The sequence below is a fragment of the Photinus pyralis genome, unplaced genomic scaffold (assembly GCF_008802855.1).
Source record: "Photinus pyralis isolate 1611_PpyrPB1 unplaced genomic scaffold, Ppyr1.3 Ppyr1.4_LG8, whole genome shotgun sequence".
Taxonomy (NCBI): domain Eukaryota; kingdom Metazoa; phylum Arthropoda; class Insecta; order Coleoptera; family Lampyridae; genus Photinus; species Photinus pyralis.
Window position 1 is genome coordinate 7,172,324 of NW_022170819.1, and position 24,463 is coordinate 7,196,786.

The following is a 24,463-nucleotide window of genomic DNA, read 5'->3' on the forward strand; positions in this document are numbered from 1 at the left end:
TTTCCTTTATCCCAAGTGCCTATGTATCAAATTTCGTTTAAATTCTTCCATAAATAAAAAAGTTGGCACTGCGCATGGGCAAAACCAAATTTTGAAATTGGCGTTTGATTTTCCTTTATTCCAAGTGCCTATGTATCAAATTTCATTCAAATATTTTTATAAGTAAAAAAGTTTGCAATTCGGTTTATAAATGGTCGAGATGCGAAAAGGGCACTGTGAATTTTGAATCGATTCGATCCAACTTTTGGCATTGCGTATTATATGGCTAAATCTATGCCCATATTGAATTTCATGCAATTCAGTTCATAACTAACGGAGATGTAAAAGCGATCGAACATTTCCAAACAAAGTTATCGTTCACACGGACAGATAGATGGACAGACAGACAAAGGAACAGACGGAGAGACCAACCGGCAGGCGACAGATAGAAATGCAAAATTATAAACGATCTCTAGGATCGTTAATAAACGGCAAAAGTGTAAAATTATGGAACATGTAAAAAACGGTTTTTTGTTTTTTTTAAAATAACTTTTTTTGTAAGCGGTACAGAAAAAATTCCTTCCTTGGTACAAGACTCGACACCATAACGAACCAAATAGCGAAAAAAGTAGAACAATAGTTCTTAAGATAAAAAACTAGTAGCGTCGCAAAGTTAGCGGACGGACGGACGGACGGACGGACAAAGTGGCCACAATAGCGCATTTTTTTTTTATTTTTGTGGAAATGCGCTAAAAAGAAACGTTCATCATGATCGGGAAAGTTAAGTCCAGTCCAGACTTTTACCGCATGCAGTGCACTTCTGCAGTGGAAATATTCTTGCCCCGTTTCCACACAGGGTTCAAATTGGCACCTAACGTATCTTGTTACAAATTAAAAGAATCAGATGTTAAAGGAAAGGCAAGCGAATATCAATTATCAATAGGCATAAGAAAAAAATGTTTTTAAAAGAAAGGTATAAATGGATGACCTGACGAGATTATAATTCATTACATTGCTTTCAGCTATTGCTTTCGCTACTTAACAATTATTTTAGTGTATGTGATACACTTACGCTTCTCTGTCGCACAATGCATTTTAAATATTGATAATAGAAAGTAGAGAAATTGCATTATCTATGTGCAATTTCATCAAGGGGTTCACGAGTACTCTTAACATAATTTCCACATCAATCGGTTGCCACAGTAACTAATGTCCCTAATGCATTTTTACTTAAAATGAAATCAATTGGACGTTACAAACCCTCCAGTGAACCACTCAGGATGAAGCAAAGCTTGTCTCTCCCTATACAAGTGGAAGTTTCTCACTAGCTGGTCTTCAATGCGTAAATACATTAATCATTTATTCTCTGATCCGGTCTCTTTCTCTTGTGAGTAGTGGGCTGTAGCACTCTGGTAGTAAATATGCATGTTTAATGTGTCAATCAGCAAAAATGATATTAAGTCATATTGAAAAATAGAGACGAAAACGCAAAAATATCTATTACCTACTCAGGTTCAAAGTTACTAGTCGTATCTAATCGGCTATAGCGTAAAATCACGTTTTCAATAATTGAAAATTCCTATTTGTGTAGAAGTCAATAATTGATTGAAAGTGAATTGAAAAGGATCCGTTATTTACGAAGAATGTGAATCCGTTGGCGTGATTGTCTGAGCTTTTTATATTTACAAGCTTCTCCAAACACGAAGCGAACACGTAAAGGTGGCCATTCATAAATGATGAACTAATCCACCTAATAACAGTTGATTGTAGGCTCGATGCTATAAATTTGTTGGATTGTAGGGCAATAAAAAGAAGAGCTTCAATCAAAATATTGCGTACGCGTATAATTGAACGGAAACATTAGGGGCTGTTCCAGAAAACGGAACTTGTTACGTCGATATCGGAAACACAAGTTTCATTGAATGCCGTCCATCTTGCTTAGTGAAAGCGGGACTTGTCCTTCAGTAAACACTTCATTTATATTAGCTAACACTAGAACATGCACGAGTTAGGCCCTGGCCATACATAATCAAAAGTGCCAAAGCGGGGACATTACATTTGATATGGAACTAGCTATGCCCAGTTTGAATTTCATGCAATTCGGTTCATAACTAACGGAAATGTCTAAAGGGCCTTCCTTATTTTTTGCCAATTCACGAACTCCGATCTACACATTTAATAAAGAATCCACCTGCAAAATTTTTTAAATTAATATGAAGCCATCGAGCTAGCGGACAATTGGGAGAAAGCATAAGTAAAATTATTATATCTGAAACGGGAGGGGCTATACTTTTATGTGCACTTACAGGGTAGTTTGTGTATCACGTACACAAAATCAAACAAGGAAACCAAAATTTTTGAAATACCCTTAAAAAAATTGCAATCCTTGAAACGGACAAGAAATATGCTGGAGCATGTAAACAGAATCAAGCAAGGACACAAAATATTTAAAGTGCCACATAAATTATCCCAGACAACATTGAATATTTCTGTAATATACCAGAAATATTCAAAAAGTTATATTTGAACATGCATTAAATATACTTAGAATATATACGTGCCTTGTAAGATGTACTATAAGGATATATTCGAATGGGAATATCTCAGATATTCTGAGAATAAATTTTAAAGAATATTCTCTATTTATTCTGAATATTTTCAGAACTCGATAAGTATATACCACTTGGGATATTCTTAGGACATGTTAGGAATTCACAGGGACAGGATACTCAGAATACGTATGTAGTAATTATAGTATGCATTTATGCAATCCGCAATCCGTTTGAGATTGACACGTCATGCAAAACGAATATTCTCTGTATATCCAGGACATTTTGTAACGGAATATTCAATACTCAATAGTCAAGGAATATTATTATTGATGTGTTCTCAATATATTTATAGCTAAATATTCTTGGAATATGCCAGACGAACATATATTATACTATATTATATCACAATTTATGGATATTCCCTTCTGGCATGTCACAAGAATATTCTAAGAATATCCTATGTTAACTGAGATGATCCGCACAATAAACGGATTGCTATGAAAAAGTGAGTTTTCTCTAAAAATAATTGTAATTTTTGAAGTGGATCTTTCATCAAACAAGAAAACAAGAATGTTTAAAATACAAAAATTATAACACTCGCCGTACAATGAATATTATGAAAAAGTCATTAATCAAGCAAAGACACAAAAATATTTAAAGTGCCACATAAATTATCCCAGACAACATTGAATATTTCTGTAATATACCAGAAATATTCAAAAAGCTATATTTGAACATGCATTAAATATACTTAGAATAATGCGTGCCTTGTAAGATGTACTATAAGGATATATTCGAATGGGAATATCTCAGATATTCTGAGAATAAATTTTAAAGAATATTCTCTATTTATTCTGAGTATTTTCAGAACATGATAAGTATATACCACTTGGGATATTCTTAGAACATGCTATGAATTCACAGGGACATGATACTCAGAATACGTATGTAGTAATTATAGTAATTATATTATGTTCAGACTGCACATTTAGACATTCTTAACAATTTTTTATAAATGTAGGCTAGCGCAATATATTTTGTGATAGAACCTTTTTAAATTAAATGCGTCACCGCCAGGTGGCGTTACGCAACTTATTCTTTTAAATGGAATACCCTACTTTTTATGTTATATTATTTACACAGAAAAAAGAAATAAACCTTACTTTACTTTTTTATTTTATTTTTTTCATGCATAATTAGCGACCTATATCATAGAAATAATTTGTAATTCAAAATGAGTGTCTAAAACGAACTAGTTACCCAAAGGAGAAATTTTTGTATTGTAATTAAGGTTTGAAATTGACACGTCATGCAAAACGAATATTCTCTGTATATCCAGGACATTTTGTAATGGAATATTCAATAGAATATTATTATTGATGTGTTCTCAATATATTTATAGCTAAATATTCTTGGAATATGCCAGACGAACATATATTATACTATATTATATCACAATTTATGAATATTCCCTTTTGGCATGTCACAAGAATATTCTAAGAATATCCTATGTTAACTGAGATGATCCGCACAATAAACGGATTGCTTTGAAAAAGTCATATTTTAAAACTGTGTTTTTTAACATGGAAAATGTCTACACTATTATGTGCATTTAAAGGGTGGACTTAAATAAAAGTAAACGAGGAAACAGAAATATTTGAATTACAGCGAACTTGAAACAAAAAATGCGACAGGTGTCCTATAAAATGTGTTGTATGGAAGATGCGGCAAGTATATCCTCGAGTATGTCTTCCTAATTACGATTTGTTACGTTCACTTTGAGCAATGTGGCAAAATTAGTTTGATAATAAGCCGAATAGGCGCCACTTAATCTTAAGTAACTTTCAAAGGAGAAGAGAGAATACTTAACGGAAAGGGGGAACAAAGCAGATTAAGAGACTCTTCCTTGTTCTGGTCTTGATAAGCAAAAGAAATAAAATAATTAACAGAGTAAAAAACATAAACAATAATTGTGATCACAATCGGGTAATAAATGGTCTCAAAATATTACAAATAGGAAACTGTAATGTCTAGATCTGAAATGTCAACGTTTAAATTTGACTTAATTTTTTTGCAAAAAAAAGGGATCAACTCCTAGTTTTGAAAATTACCAAAAACAGGTCAATGTAGTCAAACGATATATCAAGAAGTCGTCGAAAATAAAAGTATTGCCTTTAAACTACAGGTCTAAGCAATCTTTCCGAGCTCAGAAGGAAGTGAGGAAGTGAATAGCGCGGCACATAAATATTGCGATAGCAACGTCTAACGTTTGACACTCGGGTACTCGAATACTACAAACCGTACCCAATAAGTTAACTAAATCACAGCAACATTTTGATCGACAACGAATCGTTCGTACAAATCGGTGATACATAAAAGCATAAACGTAACGTTCATTCAAGAAAAGTACTTTTCGATGCACAAATAACTAAATTTCTATACAACAAATGAATATAATTAATTCAAAATGCAAATCAATTTGAGAATGCGCACAGAGAACAAAATCAAAGAAAGAAGGAGAGAGAAAATCACTCGGATGGCCTGTAGCAGCACAAAAAAGAATTATTATAAACACATTACAGATTAAAAAAATTATAGAAAAGAAAATCGGTAAATAATTGGGAAAACGTGTCCCTTATCCAGGACTAACAACAAAAATTAATATAATATTAGCACTGAGCATAGATGATTTTTTTTACCGACACTATTTCAGAAAACAAAATTCCTAGCTCCTAGACTACGTGTTAAAGGCGCCATTTTGCGAGAATGGTCTCGTAGAAAATAGCTCTAAGGACGCTATCAAAAATCTTTGGTAAGAATTTGGCAATTGGAGATGATGTGCCGCATTATCTTCGAAACTCTGTAAATTTTAAAGGGAACTTTTTTAAAAGTCATTTAAAGACACTTTTCTACAAAAGCTCTGCTGTTTTATCGCTTTAATGCATTACACTTTAAAAAAATACTAAAACGTATATAAACAAAGAACGAAGCCAATACTTTCATTGCGGTGAGAGCATAACTAAGCCGATCAAATACGTATTTACCAGTAGATTGTCAACAAGTATACCAAAATGGGTCAAACAAATAGCGATTTGCATTATATAAACATCGCGATTTATTGCGCGCACGAACACGAAATGAAAAGAAATTAGAAATTTGCAATCCATATGCGTAATCAATTGACTGATGTGATTAGGCACGAACTCGTGGCACGTCCATTTTCGAGGCTGTTTCCCTTTGTAAAAATGCAACCAACGCAAATCCTGCCCGGAGAGTCTGCAACTATTGATCACAGTTTCGCCAACAACAATTTTTCCGGGTCAGGGCCGCGGTAAACGTGGGGCGGCAATTTGCATCTTCTGAAATAAATAGAATATAATCGCGTTAGATGCACCAACGCATCGATATCCCATTTTCATAGCGGGAAGCCCTAGTTCCACGATTGTATAAATAGGTATGTGACCTTTAAATGAATTTTCTCAATCGAGAAATCTATGAAAGGTAATTGCAACTGGAGATTCAATCGACAGGTTTTGGGTTTTTAGGTTTTAAGTTCACTCGTAGAGCTTCAGGAGTCAAACCGAAAGCTTTCAGCTTTAAACTTCAAGTATTAAGTTCCGGTTTCCAAGTTATTGCTCAGAAACGACTCCAAGTGACGGAGTATCACGCTCCATATACTCGAATTTCAACCTTAATACCAACTTTAGCAACAAAATCTATGAAAGCTGTTTCATTCATAATACCAATAGAACTTTCTGAACATTCTAACATGTAAATTCCAGAAAGAGAAAAGCCTTCACCTGTAGAAGAAGGCACCGTTGAAAAATTTCCCAAATCTTGATTTTAAATCCTAAATTTAGTCCGTTTTTTTCGACATTTTTGAGTTCGGAGATTTGGTAGTGGAATATTGTAAGAATAAATAAGCGAGCATTCTTGGTTGGAATGGACGATTGTCCTTTTTGCATCTTTTAATGTCTACAGAGAACGAGACGAGACATCGGGGATTTGGATCATATTCATCTCAATTAGGGCTATTTAGTTCTAAAAAACTACGGCCTAGAACTTTTGATTCCGCTGTAGGATTTTTGCTACGGTCGAAAGGTTCCAATATGCATCTTCCGGATTTATTTTATCCGCATCATTGTAAGGATGCCGTTCCGACATTATTATTGTGTCACTAGCGTTGGCTACGAGATCGTTATTCTGTTTACGAGGTACAGTGAGAATCACTTATTGATTATGTTAAATCAGGGGGTAAGTATCTATAAGAAAAATCGTCATAATCTATGATTGATCAAAGTTATTTGTAAAATTAGTCAAAGAAAAATTTGGATCTGCGATTTCTTATAGATATCAACCGCAAATTTGAAGTCGTTTGTTTTGCAAGTATCTTTATCATTTACGAACTCATGAAAATTTGATTAAAAAAATCAGTTTCTCGTTTAAAGTTGAGTTGATCCAAGTTCAAGATAGAAAATCTCCAAATTCGTGGGTCCATCATGACTATTTATGGCTATTTGAAATTTTCTTCATATAGGGAAGGTACAAATGAGGAATAGATTCGCAGCAAGTCAAACTTTCAATCGCGGTCGATCTGAATTTATTCGCACTAAAGCAATATTGGCAGGAAATTCAGATTCCTCGCATTCTGCAAGGTAATCATCATCGTGGCGTTGTCCTCCTGCCAAAACCTATCGATCAATTGGAATAAAATTGTTTGGCAACATGACATTGAAATTTGCGTGTAATTGAAAAGTGTTCAATAACCTTTTCGACTTATTTAATAATAGTAGATGGTACTCTTTCCGACATCTTTAAAATGGATACTGGCACGCCCCAAGGGAGCGTATTAGGACCCCTAATTTTTCTGCTTTTTATAAATGATTTACCGGAATATGTCACACGGGGTAAACTTTTTATGTATGCCGACGATACAACGGTGGTAGTGAGTGGTGCTTCAATCCAAGATGTACGCGGTGACGTAAAGAAAGTGCTACTTCAATTCGACTCGTGGTGCAACAAAAACAGATTAACGATAAACTACAATAAGTCAGTTTTTATTGAGATTCACTCCAGATATAAATCTAAAAACGAATTTAACTTTATAATAAAAAACCACGTGATCCCTAGTGTATCTACGACCAGGTTCTTAGGCATCCACGTCGACGGCGCACTATCTTGGACCAACCAGGTGGATGACATATGCGGGAAGATCAACAAAGCCTACTATTTAATACTAAATTTGAAAAATTCATTTGGTCAAAATGCTCTCATAAGCGTGTATTACGCGCTCGTGTTTTCTGCAATTAAATATAACATTGCGATTTGGGGAGGTAGTGTCCACCGTGAACGTGTGCTTGTTTTGCAGAAAAGAGTGATTAGACTTATTTTTAATTTAAAACCAACTCATACTTGCCGATATGTATTTCGGGATTACAATATAATGACACTTTACTCTATTTATGTATATAATTGTGTCTCATATATACATAAGCATAAACAAAGTTTCATAACTGGCAGCGAGGTCCACTCATGCGATACACGCTGCAAGCACAAGTTGAGATTGGACAAAACACGCCATTCGTTTTACAAGACATCCCCGGAGTACCAGTCTATAGCACTTTACAACGCCCTTTCGGATCAAATGAAAAGCGGCCTAAACCTTGGCCAATTTCAAAACAGGATTAAGGCATTCTTGTTGGATAGAGTCATCTACTGTGAGCGTGAATTTGTTACGGCTATGTGTTGGTTTTCTTTGTAATTACTTGTGTGTCTGTATCTGTTAGATTTATATGTTATATTTATATATCTATTATTTTTTATTATTTATTGACGTGTAAATAATTGTTATTGCAATTCTACTTACTAATAAATTTATGATTATGATTATGATTATAATAATAATAATAATAATAAATGACTTTAATAGACAATTTCTATACAGAGCCTGTCTAAATGGCGGAGTTCAGGCAGGGATATTATCCGTGTCTGCTCTTGCACTCAACCTTTAATTTATTTTATGTTAGTCTATTTAACTAGACAAGTCATGATACATACAAAAAGTGAAACAAAAAATGGAGTAGTACATTTAAAACTCAAGAAACAAGAATTTGACAATTAAGATGTGGTTTACAAAGTAAGCTGTTAATTGTTTTTAACACGGAAATATTTTACATATTTATTATGTTTTTAGGATGTTTTTAGGAGGAGTCGACGAACACTAACTTTGAATTTATCTGGTACATAACATTTTACATCTGCTGGCAAAGTATTATATACATGAGCAATCGCGTACGAATATGACCTCTGAAATATTCCTTTTTTATGCTGCGGAATGGTTATGTGGTCTTTACGGCGAATGTTAATGTTATGTACATCTGTGCGAAAAGTTATTTTGTTATAAAGGTAAGGGGGTGATTTAAAGGTTACGATTTTGTGAGAAAGAACGGAAGCACGAAGTAAGCGCCTTTTCTCCATGTTTAACCATTTAATTTCTGATAATTTATGTGAAATGGGTAGCCTTCTCCTGATACCAAAAATTAGTCTTAGGCACGATTTTTGTACAACTTCTATCCTTCTAGAATTACGGTCAGTGAGACAAGGGCCATACACTGTAGAACAGTGGCTGAAATGCGAAAGAACCAAAGAATTACATAATAGAATTTTTGAATTTGAATTTAGAAGGTGCTTAATCCCATAAATATACCTCAATCCCGCGTAGGCACTTTGTATACACACCTTGATATGTTCCTCAAATCTTAAAGTATAGTCTATAATTAAACCAAGGTTTTTAACATTATTAACAAATGACAAAGACTGATTGTTGATTTGAATATTTAACTTAGATATTATCTGTTCCCGATTGAATAAATTATGTGTTGAGCCAAATAAAAGAATTTTACTTTTCTCCGCATTTATATACAGAGAGTGAGCAGATTTAATAAAGTTGCTTAGATGCGTGTTAATAATCGCATTAGCGGTATCGATGTTGCACTCTTCAAACCCATAATATAATTGGGTGTCATCCGCGTAGGCATGATAGTTTACGTGTTTTATTGAAGTAAAGATCTGGGAAGTATAAATAGAAAACAAAAGAGGCCCAAGTATTGAACCTTGAGGAACCCCACAGTGGATCGATTTGCGACTAGAGGCTAATTCATTGTTGACAACTATTTGGGCTCGGCAATTTAAATAGCTTGATAGTAATAATATAGAATTTTTTCCTAAACCTATGTAATGCAATATGGAAACTAAAATGTTATGATTAACCGTATCAAAGGCTTTCGTGAAGTCTAATAGAATTAAAACTATAATCTTATTTTTGTCCATATCAGTAATGATGTCATCTGTAACTTTTAATAGTGCAGTTTCACAACTATAACCACTTCTGAATCCAGACTGTAAACAAGGCAAAATGTTAAATTTCGCAAGGTGTGACTCTAATTGAAGGTACAACACTTTTTCGTATATTTTTGATAATACTGGCAGTATACTGATAGGTCTCAGATCTGACATGTTCTCGGGATTACTTTTTTTAGGTAGAGGATGCACCTTGGAAACTTTCCAACAATCTGGGAATACCGAATGTTCCAATGAAAAATTTATTAAATGTATTAAAACAGGGAGCACAGAGGGACAGCCAGTTTCAACATTTTTAAAGATATGTCATCTATTCCCGCCGTATTTGACTTAATTGAGTTAATAATTGTAAGAATACTGTTTGCATCAATCATGGTAAATTCAAATTTATCTCCTACTGGCACGACACAGTTTGATCTATAAAAATGTACTAAAGTACTGTTGTCTTTCGACTTATTTTTCACCGAAGATATAAAAAAATCATTTATGTCATCGACATTATCAAAATGAGAGGGTAATTTAGTGTCCTTATTTTTATGTGCAAGACCTAGGTTTCCTAATTCTTTGTAAATATTAGTTTTGAGAGAAATATTTTTCAGTTGATATTCAAGGTACGCCCGTTTCTCTATTATAATGGCAGTATTCACTATAGGTTTCGTAACATTTTATAGTATCGCCAGTGACCAGCATCCTTGGTTTTACGAAATTTTGTCCCTGCATTATCACGTAATTTCATCATGCGTTTTAGAGTATCCGTTAACCATGGTGCTACCTTTTTCGTTATCCTTGCTTGCCTTCTTGAAGCGTGAATGTTAAACAAATTAACTATTGCACTATTAAAAAGCGTTACCTTATCATTAATATTCGACATTTGATAAAAATTATTCCAATCGATGCACTGAAGATCCATAAGAAATCTATCGAAGTCGATTAAATTTAAGTTTCGATAAAACAATATGCTTTGAAACCTTTTTTGAATTGTCTGCTAACAAATCAACCGCTATCACTGCATGATCAGAAATCAAATGATTAATGTCAACTGAAACTGATTTAATGAAACTTACGGATGAGGATAGTACATGATCAATTAATGTAGAAGTAGTGGCCGTAACTCTAGTAGGTGTGGTTATCCGTTGTGAGATGCTAAACAGATTTAACATTTCTAAATACTGTTGAACACCGGGCTTATTTGGATTCAGCAGGTCTAAGTTAAAGTCCCCAAGACAAATGATATTGTAATCAATAGTTAAACAATGAGAATAAATCTCCTCAAATTCAGATACTCAGCATAATTGTGTAACGAGGGGGAACGATATATTATAACTATTATATAACTGGACAGTTTACTCACAATTTTTACAGCCAAGCATTCAAAAGTCGTTGGAGCTAAATTGATACGTGTGACATGGAAATTTCTTCTGTAAAACAATGCAATTCCTCGCCCTCCACATTCTTTATCACGCCGAACGTCATCAAATTGTATGAACGCATTAGGGGTATTATTACTTAACAAGGTTTCGGTGTCTCCTAAAACATCAAATACTTTATCGTTGTTTATAAAATACTCTGTAAACTTATCATAATTTCTTATTAATGATCTTGTATTCAAATGTCCTATTTTCATACTCCAAGATCAAAAGCACTAGATAAATGTAAAGTATACAATGCAACAAGCGCTAGAACTCAATTATTATAGATACAGAAAAAACTATAAACTTTGACTGTCCACTTTGTATTATAAAAACCTAGCCAATTTCTAATTTAATTTGTTAACATATAACATGAAAAGTGAAATACAAAACAAACAATATTTCAACATAAATTCCAATATAAAAGTAAAACAGAAAACGTAACACCTGTTTTTGATTAAGTAAAAATAAAATAAAGTAAGATTCAAAAAATGGTGTATCAAAAACATAACATAATTCCCAAAAACAAAAAAAATACAAAATTATTAGATATTACTCATAATTAAATAAAAAGAAAAATGATTGTTCTAATATGACTATAAATACCGATTACAATTACACAAGTAGTATCAATACTGTTCAACCTTCTCTATGTATTCACTTTTTGTTTTCCGCTTCTGGTAACTACTCCGGTGGCACTGGAAGTTTTGGTTTTCGACATAATCAAGGATAACTGTTCACGTGTAGTAACACTTTTTTTTACCGTCCTTTGAGTTGATAATTATTCGGCCATCAGAAGTCCACACATTTTTCTTCTCAAACGCCTCCTTTGCTTCAAGTAAAAGTGCGTAGCGATATTTTGTTAACGATTCAGTTATCATAATGTTAGAACCCTTAAGATTCTTTTTGTGCGTCCAAACCTTTTGACGATCATAATAAGATACCATTTTTATTATTATTGGTCTATTTTTTTGAGAGACTGCCGAGACTGGCCCCATTCTATGACAGCGATCTGCCTTCGATTCATCAAACACCCAATCATCTATATTCATGGTATCGAACACATCTTTGACTACATGTATGATGTTTTCCTGGGGATTTTCACGCACTCCATGTACAAGTAAACAGTTGCGTCTACTGTACATTTCTAAATCGTCTATCTTATTAGTTAGCAGACTGGATATCATGATTTTAACGTGGTTCAACATTTCTTGTTTAAAGGTGTAAAATTCTTTAGAGAGGTTTTCGATGGTTAGTTGATGTCCCACACTTGGCATTGCAGTAGCAGATTGTAATTTCTTTTCAAATTCCGCCATAGTAGTGACAAAATATTTTTCGATGTCCTTTGAATCCATTCTTAACAATTTCAGTGTACCAAACAATTTCAATTGTGTTAATAATTGATAAACCGTCGCAACTTGTATGATTATAGATTATATATTATGAAGGTTAGGTATTTCCTATTTCAATATGAATAGTGTACATGAAAACATAAACACAAATTCACGATTTTATGGCAACTTATCTCGCTTACCAACACGACGCTACTGTAGGTACACTGTCAGTAGATAGGTTATCTACACCATGGGTACACTTTCGTTAATTAATGACAGCTTTAACTATACAATTTAGCACTAGCGCTCGCACATATGTGTATCACTCACGCCTGACCATACTCGAATTTAGGGAAACAATTGTAAGGAATGGCATTTCCCTTTGGCGTCAACCTATTTTAATGCAAATTTGATGCCCCAATCAGAAATGTATTGCATTTTCCCTTTTGAAATTACACTTTTCAGCACCTTTGCTACAGTGTTCTGCTGAATTACTGAGTTCAAACTTGGAAGTAACAACTGAGCTAAATGCTACTAAGTTCGTATCAGTTTTGTGTAATGCACCTCAAAGACAATCGGCCCCAGCAGTACCACCACCCCAGATTATGTACCGTCCAACGGTAGATGGCCAAAGTTCAACAAGAACTTTCGTCGAGAGAGGCAGGTCGGATTGTTCTTCTTGAATCCAGCAGATCTACAATCAGGCGTCGTCAAAAGACAATATATCTGGACGATTACATCCTCCATCATTTGAAAAGTGCATAAAACGCATCTTCCAATAAGAATTGTTAAATAAAATAGCTGAAGGATTAAAAAACAATCTCTTAATTAATTGCGCTCGCCACAACATAAATTGGTTCGCAAATAACCTACGGCAGTATGCTTTTACTTTTCCTTTTCGTGTGCGAATTCCCAATGCAGTGCTCCTCTCTTTTGTCAGCATGTATGCAGTGCACTTGAGAATTCAACGTCTTCAACAAAATTAACTAACTAAACTAGCATCGCATTTCAAAGTGCACTCTTCGTTTATCATCAAGTGCCCTCAACGTCTCATGCCAAGCCCTGCATCGATCTTCTACTCCGCTGTAAAAAAACCTACGCGTGACCTACACTACATGAAATGTGCTAAAACTGTGTACCAGAAGTTCATATGAGAAGGTTTCTCATCTTAAATACAATGTTGTCCTCCCCGGGGAAATGGCAACATCTTCCTTTGCTACTTCTTTAAAAAAACGAAAGTCTTTGTGCTGAAAAGATTTTTCTATGAAATCATTCATCGTAATTCATTATCTATAGATATCTAAAAGCCCCACTTGATACCTATGTTATATGGTAATTTTTAAATAGGCACATTAAAAGCGTTATGCAATGAATGTTGTTGAGAAGTATACTCCAAATAAATAATTTAAGAAAAACTGCGCTTCATTTCCGTATAAAACTGATTAGTAAGTTGCTTCCGTGTCAAGTCAAAAAAGCTTCAAAAAAAAGTTGGTTATATTAGCATTCCTTTCAAAAAATTCTACATTTGATAATAAATCTACCTTCCAGTGGAAGGTTCTTGATCTACCTTAAACGTAAATAATATTGTGCAACGAATTTCGCAACCGACACTTAAGTTGTCCATATAAACAAACCGTTTTTGCCTTAAAATCGGTATTTTTAATGTAGGTAAATGATGATTAATTGATTAATTAAAAGTGCTACAAAGAAGGAACTCTACAACAAATTAATTTGCTAGATTTCCTTCTCTAAGTTCTAAATTAGAGTTTGCTGTACTTTCCCAAGTACTTAATTCAGTATTATCGATATATATTTATCATTTTTGGCTAAATACGTTCGCCGTTATTTAACACCTTTTAGAATTTCACCATGAATATGCTAATATGCGTCATTATTAAGTAACTCGATTTTGCATTATTAATGGCGCTAAGATCTCATCTTCCAGTACGCGTTTTAACTGAATTACGTAAACGAACTAACTCCGCTATTACTTCGGTAATAAATTGCTAATAAATATTAGGTTTATTTTATTAATAAGTACAATTTACGACGAGGGGAGTGTATAATTATAGGGCGTTCAGTTTATTAATTCAATTCGTGTTTTCGAATTGTTTAACAAGTGTATTATCCCTTCCTTTTGCCGTGAAAGCAAAACCAGTAATTGTACATTTTTAATCCAAATAATCGAAACAGGGCCATCAATTCGAAGACCTTTACGTCGCCTTTAAAATTGACCACAGACGCAATCGACAGATCTGCCCAAAAAGGACAATTTATAATAATTTTTGGCCTGTAAAATCTAAAAAATGTATACCCATCGAGATCTCCAGAAACAGAGATTCGAAAAGCATGTAACGCCAAAACCATTACTTTCTCTTTGAAATTTAACAAGGACAGAAGTTGTCGCAAATGTACCAGAAAGAAACGATTTCTACTAAATTAAGACTTGTACAATCCAAAAAACGTATAGCCATCAATTACCGAATATTCATTACGCAACCACTAGAAAGAGGTGCTCGGAAAATCGTGTCAAAGTTCTCAAATATGAAAATAAAGAAACTTATTTTTTTAAGGGAGTTACTTAGGACCTTTTCATATCTCAAGCATACAATTTTAGAGCTTGTTTAAATCACTAAGAAACTAAAATTTATTAGGGGGTGGTTTAGTCTACTTGAATTCGCCCCCCCCCCCTGATTGATATTACTTCCTTCAAATTAAATTTTGTATTACAATTGCGAGCTATTTCAGAGCTTTCGTTTACAAAGTAATTGCCACTCTTAAAAGAGCAAATAGATATAATCGAGGATATAATCTTTGGGACATAGCCCCTCCTCTGCTTTTCTTTTCTTATTTCAAATTAATTTTTATGTATGAATTACGAGCTATTGAAAAGTTTTCATTTATTCACGAGCGACAAAAAGAGAGTTCATGATTTTGGACTTTCTGTCCGTCCGTCCGTTTGTGTACATGATAACTTTCGAATTTTCGAATTCTGTTTTCAGTAATAGATATAGAATTATCAAAAGACTAACTAATTAAATTTTGGTAATTTAATCGCCCCCATCTGTTGCATTATTCATATACCACACACAGATTGATATAGGATTATAGCTACTTGCAAATATTATATCTCTAATTCAATTAATTAATTTTAATTGAAAAGAATTTACCTTGTAGTGAATTATCATTATAGTGAATTCGCACTGTAGAATTCGGAAGAATTAAGACAGTTATAATGTGTGATTTTTTTGAATGATTAATCCTGGTGTTTATTAATTAAAAGCACACCTTTCATTAACGTTAAATTTTGTCATCAACGGGTTTTGGACGTGGGTTTGAACGTTAGTTTTATTCACAGAAAGGAACAATGTGTTTACTAATTTAGACGTTTTTTCACTCTACTTTTCAGTTTTTTCGACTACGGGCACATACTTATTTCAGAACCACCAAATTTAATCCTCCTTTCTTCACTAACGGCTACAGTCTTATCTTAGCGAAAAATCCCAGCGCGTTTAATTAATTTATCCTTGACCAAACACGACTCTAATTCATGCGAAAGGGACTTGGATTTTCCAAGAAAGAGTTTTCTATTATGGATAAACTTTCACCCTTGACCAATTCAGTCCAAATTTGCTTATCGACGAAAACTACGTAATTATCACTTAGTTGTTCCCGACCCGAATTACTATTTTATGTTCAAATGTACGATTAAACTTCTCCAAAGTTCAGACGCGGAATAATCAAAATTTTAAATTTGGAAAACCAACTGGTCGCACTAATGACCAAACGCGAGTCTTTGGCTATGAGCAACATTCTGGTTGCGTTGCGTGCTAACGAACGAATCTATTAACAATTTTTTCAAAACTAAACCCCCCTATCCCTTGTTAATTAATGAACGCCTACAAAATGGCTTCTCTCTAACAAAATCATACATCTTTAATTGCAGATTTGTTTGCTTAATTCCCGCCCTATGGATCAAACAAGAGTCAGAGTAATAAATCAAATCCCCCCCCCCCCCATACGACCAACATATGCTACGCTGTAGTTTCCACGATCCTAAACTGACCTCATACCGAATTGTAACATCTAGTCACCCGACATCCATTAAGTAAACAATGCTACAGAAATTAAACGACGCAGAAAAGACGGGTTTCATTTCCACCACGGCTAATACTACGGTAACGTAAATTTAATTACATGAATTATTTATTTATTTATTTATTTATTTATTTATTTATTTATTTATTTATATCCCTCTCTGGTTCTGGGCCCTCAACAATTTAACTAACAATAAATTTATAATAGTTTAAAATGGATTAATTTATAACAGTTAATGAGTAATTATCACTCGCATCGATGCAAACGCCAATGTTCCTCTAAAGTTCTCAAACGTTTTCGAATGCTCCCGAATATCCTAGAATGTTCGTGAACAAACACGGTATATTTCCCGGAAAAAATGCGTCACATCCGCTTTCGTGTCTTATCACCGATGACTGCTCTACCTTTAGAAATCTCAAAATCTCAAAAAGAAATTAAAAAAAAAATTGAATGCAAATTTAGAGCTACCGTTACACTTTTCAAAGCCTCTTACATTCATTCCGTTTAAGGGCTAGAAGAAACTAGGAAGATGTGAAAAAATTGAAAGGATCAAACACGATGGGATGCTCTATAGTAGTGAGACTATATAAGATTCTCAGAATTCTCTGAATATTAGTTGTAATAATCTGAAAACCGTGTATATGACCTTCCGGAACCTTCCAAGTGCCCAGGTGAGCCTAGGAAGGTCTAGGAAATGCATCTTTGAAATCCAGGGTAGCGAAAGAGATCAACGGAGCTATGGAGGAGGCTAAGATGATCAGAAAAGACACCATAACGACCGACGTTTGGTCGCTCTGAGGATAACAGAGGGATTGTTTGCGAAGGTATTCTAAAAAGCAGTTGTTACGCGGATCTGATGAGAATGTAGCGAGCAACCCACGCTCCATCGAGGCGCCATCACGTCGATAAAAGATTAATCACCGGCGATAAGGAACGAAAGAGGGAAATTCCGGGAAATATGAGCTGTTCAATTCGAGAATGTTCCGTAAATTTTGCAGAAACTTTTCGTTTGCTATATAAGCAAATTGATTTGTGTGTAATGGATCTTCCTACATGCCTTCGCGCTCTGTACCTATAAATTTGGAGTGATAAATAATAATTTTATTATCTGTTATAAATCAATCTATTTAAAGACGGTTATAAATTCGTTGTTAATTACTCGCAATTGTAAATAAATGAACCATGTAATCAAATGTACGTTACAATAAAATGATTCAAGTGTCTTTTTTTTCAACCTCCTTGCGTCTATTTCGCCTACCATTTCTCTCATGTTGAAAAGCGCTCTAACCAGACCAGTTGCAGGGGATTAGTTAAGGGTTTGATGGAAAGTTAGGGAATATGATAATGGTTTTCCATGCATGGATTTGTGATTTCTGAGATAAACCAAGGCTCGCGTGGGCAAGGGGCAGGAGTGCGTCCCTGATTTGGTTTAAAGGTCATTACTGATTTTATTCTTCACGGCCCTGAACAAAAGGCTTAATTTCTATCAACCACCGCCTCACTCCCCAACCCCTTATGTGTCGGACGAATGAAACATCGTTCAAAAAACGTAGAACGTTAAATTTCATAACTAATAACGAAAAGTAGGTGCTTCTGATTGCAAATTTCGGCAGTCATTTACACGTTAAAAGCGAATTACGGTCGTTGCGTGGTAACTAATTTCAACAGCCGATTTACGCTGTGTCATTTTTTTGCCCAAGATGCGGAAGGAGGCATTTGATTTGGTTCTTGCCAATGTCGCAAATGCAATTTAGGAAAGTACGTGAATTTGCCAATCTGAGCGAGTGAAATTTACAAAGACATTCTAATAATAATTGGTTTTGAAAAATTGTGCAATACAACCCCGAAAATTGACAATGGCGCTTCCTAAACCTGCCAGAAAAAAACTAAATTAATTGTGTCCATAGCATTCACTTTTCGTTACGCGTTACTATATTGTTTATAAGTAGTAGCATGAATGATCGAAGGTCGCCTATTGTCGAATATTGCAATCAATCTTGAAATTTTAGAAATTTCGTTGCACTCTCTCTCCGTTTTTGTCGATTCTTTTTCCGGTGTTACCGAACTTTTTCGATTTCCTCCACTTACGCTATTATACCTTTAGAGATTTGTAAAATCGACTCTTGTCCAAGTGACAAATTCTTTGTTGCGTGCCGGTAAATAAAGAACCGGTGGAATCATACGGTTTAATTTCCTGCGAAAAGAAATCATTCTTAATTTAAGAGAAGAATTTGCAGACATTACCTAATGATCAAAAATTGACACATAATCAACTAAGATCGGTATATTTTACTCCTCTCACAACTGCTTTTCGTACATTTACACTCATGACTTTCAATTTAGGGGTTGTCAGTGTGATTGAGAGAATTCCTACATTTTATTTACGTTAGGTAGTACCTAATTTAGGTACTTTCTAAGTAATGTTTTTATTAAAATAGGTGTGAAACAATAAAAGTTCGTATTGTGTATTAATTTGTCAGTATACTTATCATAATTAGACCCGAGACTCAACATTGGGGTTTTTTACCTTATTTCTGATAGTTTATTATTACGAACTGTATACACAGGTCCAAAAATTAGCCACGAACAAATGATTTCCGTATAATGCGTACAACATGATCCAAAATCTGGTAGCCCTCTTGATGCAAGAACGCAGGAGACAATAAAAAGAATTGAAAAGATGGTGTTGATAGATAGAAGAATTAAAATAAGTGTACGTATCAGATGCAAATTATGCATGAAGATTTGGAGTGGCTCTTCGCACCAGAAATGAAAATTTTCATGAAAATTTGGATGCTTTAAAACAAAGATATAACGATACTTTTTCCAAAAATTATCCGTGGCGATGTAAGGGGGTATAGTGATACCCGACGAGCATGGGTAGAATGACGTATGACATGACCTATGTTGCCATTTAAAAAAATTTAAATGTTACCAATCATGAAATGTACTAACATACGGCTAAAGTTAAACTTCTTTTCTATTAAAGGAAATCACTCCGTTAATTTTCAAAATTTCAATCAAAGGGCCTAACTCAGGGTTTTTTTTACCAAAAATCGACTGCTCCAAAATTTCTCGGGAAAACACTTTTTCTTATTAATTTTGGTGCGTAGAATCCAAAACAATTCGTACTTTTTCGATCGGACTTCTCAATCAAGTTATAGACTAGAAAAGAAACCAATTTCGAAAGAAAATTCAAAGGGCTGTTACTTTTGAACTAGTAGCCCAATCTTGGAACTGTTTGAAATTATGGATTCTACCGGCCACATTCTATATGAAAATTTTTTTTCCGGATCGATCTGAGACAATTTTTTCTTCGGGCCTCAAAAAAAGGCAGTGTTTAACCTTCTTTTTTTACCAAAAATCGACTGCCCCAAAATTTCTCGGGAAAACACTTTTTCTTATTAATTTTAGTGCGTAGAATCCAAAACAATTCGTACTTTTTCGATCAGACTTCTCAATCAGACTAGAAAAGAAACCAATTTCGAAAGAAAATTCAAATGGCTGTAACCAGGGCCTAACTTGATTTTTTTAAATGGAACTAGCAACTTTTTTTATCGCTTCAAATATAGGATTTTATTACCTTTTTAACGATATAAGCATGTCGATATTTCTCTTTTACATATTTTGTGTAATTCAACAATTTCTAATAATTCACAGTGTTTTTCAATTTTCAACCTCTCAATAATCAGTAGGCCGTAAAAAATTATAAACAATTGAAATTATAAAAAATTTGCTCCAAATAAACAAAACAAAAATTCAAAAACCATAAAAATCAAAATAAAAAGTTTAAACAAAAACAAGAGGAAAATAACAATTACGTATTTCAATAAATGTTCAAGACCAAACATTTGTCGAATTCATTATTTTATCTTTTAAAGTGGGCTATGAAAAACAAAAGTTTTTGTTTTGTTTTGTTGGAGATAAATGTTTTACCATTTGAATTGGTGTTTATAATTTATAACGGCCTACTGAGAGGCCTTGAAAATCAAAAACACTGAATTATTAGAAATTGTTGAATTACAAAAAATAGGTAGAGATACATACCGTCATGCTTATATCGTAAGAAAGGTAATAAAATCCTGCATTTAATGCTGGCTAGTTTCATTTAAAAAAATCAAGTTAGGTCCTTTGATTGAAATTTTGAAAATTAACGGAGTTTCTATTAACACAAAAGAATATTTTTAGGTTGTAGCCTTAAGGGTTGTTCAACATTTCCCGACAATGAATTTTAAGTATGTGCATTAATAGACCCATAATCTTTCACCCCCACACGGCCATGCCCACCCTGTACAAATAAAAATGACTTTCTTTTCCGTCATTTTAAATCTCAATATAATTAATAGATGACGCCAAAGCGAGATCTACTATACAGTGACTCTATAGAGACAGTTGATTTTTTATAGACTAATAGTGTGATTTACGCAAATTTTGTACTGAAGCTTTCTCATAATGAATTCTAATACCTTCAATGTACATGTAGGCAATAGCCATTAAAACTATAAAATCAATCATTGGCGGAGCATCCACAACCATTATAAACCCTACAAAAAAGTACCATATGAACTGAAAAACAATTTTAAAATCCATACGCTCCCTACTACATTTGTCCTCAATATTTTTTTCAATCTATCTTGGGAAGGGGGCCATTTTGGAAATCGAAATTAACAAAAAATTGAAATATGTTTAGGATAAGTAGTAGATGACATAGGAATTTTATAAATGTTTTGCAAAAAACGATGGGGTGGTTATAAAAAAATGTTCTTTTGAAATTTTGGAGCAATCACTATTTTGTTATTTGAGCAAATAAAAAATAATTGCAAACACAATCGTTTTAGAGAGCTGGAATTTTTGTTTTTTTTAAATAGTCCTTAAAATAGGGGAGTTATGACAATTTTTCGAAAAAGAAAAGAACACCAATAACTTCGAACCGGGGCCGAAAATCAAAAATTGGAACTAAGAAACGTTGTTTGATATAAAACTGTTCTAATAGCCGTTTTTGGGTGTAACGACTCAGTATGAACACCCTGTATAATAAAAACTGTAAAAACACTTGTATGCGATCAGTTTAAATTTAAATTTTACTATGGTTACTATGATAGTTGAATTGCAGTCACCTTGTTATTTAGACCCGGCGCTGGATGGACTTGATGAGTATGCAAAATCCGAGGACCGCATTCTGCCAATTGATCCAAGTTCAGAAAAGCTTGTAGATTAACAATTCGGATCTTGCCGGAAGCCCTATTGGTCCAATTTTATTTTATACCCCCTCCTCCTCCACCGCGAGTAAGTTGATTGTACAATGACTTCCCGTGTTCGGCTCACACGGGAAACATCATTCGCCCACGGGAAACGCTTCCTTTCTGAACTGCTATTAAAATATACTATTCCGAAATTCAACGGGAAGGGGAAACAGGAACAAACACGATTTTATGTTTTAAGTCGCAAGGAAACGCTTGACATTTAGAACGTAGGTTTTTTTGAAGGCGTTAAGGTGTACTCCCAGAGAGATTTCTCGAAGTTCCCGCGGGTACGAAAAAAAACGTGATTTCCCAAAGGCGATACGAAGTGGTAGTAGTTAAATAAATATATATTATCCTTTAACGATTATCGATTAGTATCTTCATTCAGTATGCTTCAATTTCATTTTATTTCGATCACCTGGGGGTGGCCAACATGGTTTTGGTCCTAAAAATGGATCACAATTTTAATTTCTGAATGACCAAAAAGTCTTAAAGTTATGTAATTTGGAAAAATCAGAAGTTTAATGCCATTTATTAAAGTATTTGGTCGTACTTTTCTGCGCTGTCAATCTGTCATCCTCCTGGACGAAGAATTCACGCACAATCTTCCTTATTTGCCTTACTACAGAGTCTCCTGTTAATAAAGGTCCATTATCTATGGAACCGTTAATTGGACAGCTTGGGGAAAATGATTTTGCTAACAAAAGAGGCCAAGAGGAACCGCTGGAAATTATTTTCAAGTTTCTAGGTTTGCCGCTAGAGGGCGTGTGATTCGTGGTTGAGTAGGTACAACAAAGATTTTTTCCTAAAATATACCCAACAAATATGCATCAAAAACACGTGCATCTCAATTTCATCTCCAAAAAGTTTTTTTTTAATTTTATAAAGCTCCTATGGTTCAAATAATATTTTTTTTTAAATCACAAGATGCTACTCAACCTTAGGACGGCTCCTAAGAAGTTTTCAAAATTTCTGAGAAAGGAAAAATGATTTCCTCTTCGAAAAAGAAAGTTTTTAAAAAAAAATTCCAACGTTTTAAAAAATAATTAAATTCACTAAAGAGCTCCGAGAAAAAAGATTTGTTTCTAAGAAATTTGAAACATAATTTTCGTGAAATCCCTATAATTGTGATCGGATTTCGACTGCGAATTTAACAATAAAATTCATTTTTGTCTACCTCCCTTAAACAGTATGAGTTACCAATGTAAATTAAACCCCTGCACATTATATTCAAATTTCATTTGAATTAGGCAACGTAATTGGTTATTTTTGTTTAAGATTTTATATATTCTGACTGTCCATGGGTAATTCAGAATTGGACATTGTAATTAGCCGAGGTTTGTTTCATATTCCGCATACCTTGTGTTTGTGGCCTATGCAACATTTTTATAGTTTCCAGCAAGATTTCAAGAAAATTTTAGAGGAAGGACTTGGAAATATGATAAGACTTTTGCAACAATTTTTATGATGATTTTTAAAATTTAAAGTTTCCTTTTTCTCTTTGAGCATCTAAATCATAAATAAACCGCAGCGTACACGGCCTTTCAAAAAAGGTCCCGAGTAGAGAACTTTGACCCTTGGTGCACAGAAAAGTATTTACTTTATTTATTAAGGGTCAGAACAATGAACCCAGGGAAAATTCATTTGGCTGGTGCTAGATCGGAAAGGAAGGGAAACGGTCCCTTCCGAGAGGTAAGCAAGCCTACAATTCTCTGCAGGAGCCGTGAAATGCTCCTGCTATGCAATGAGTTTCAAAAATTCGATCACAGACCTACAAAGCTTTAAAAACGAGTCTAGAAGGAAGTGACCAATCCAAATAAACTTTTATCGTTCTGGTGTCTGGGCTGTAGGTACTACACCCTATAAGAAAGAAACCATAACGAAAAAGCTTAAACTGAAGGACTAGTAGTGGTACAGACGGATAAAATGCGGACAATAGCGTTCGTTTTCCTTTTGGAAAATGCGTTAAAAAAAGGTAACTCGTATAGCCCTTCTAATACGCTTTCGTACTCTTCGCCCTTTGGAAGAGTATTCATCACTAAAGGTGAAGTTTGAGGCAACTTTACGAATAGAATAAGATAATGATTACAATTATTCTTCTGCAGGTCAACTCGTCGTCTCATTCATTTGCTTTCAATTCAATTCTTAATGAAAATGTGCAGATTAATTTATGGAATCCTCTAATTGGATAATCCTCGCTGGCTAACCGAACAATCAACTTGATTCTAATAAAGGATTAACTTAAATGCAGTTCCGTGACTAATGAATAATTACAAAACGGGGAAATGCACGGTCACATTTTGTAATTACTTCCAACGTAACTAAATAGGCAAACTTCAAAATTGAAGAAGTCAATTGCATAACAGAACACCCAAAGTGGTTCGCGCAATTAGCACTCTCGACATTGTTCTGTCCTTTCACGTTGGCGCTACTTTCCCCTGTTCAAAGTTAAGAGCCCCGATAAGGTGGAATTTCTAAAATGTAAATAC

At 34.1% G+C, this 24,463-nt stretch overlaps 1 protein-coding gene across 3 annotated transcripts in view; it reads left to right on the forward strand.

The window, feature by feature from the left end:
• The window catches only part of LOC116178072 (lysophosphatidylcholine acyltransferase 2), a 34,960-nt gene that overhangs the window by 3,923 nt on the left and 6,574 nt on the right, over nucleotides 1-24,463 (forward strand). The gene's annotated exons all lie outside the window — the stretch shown is intronic.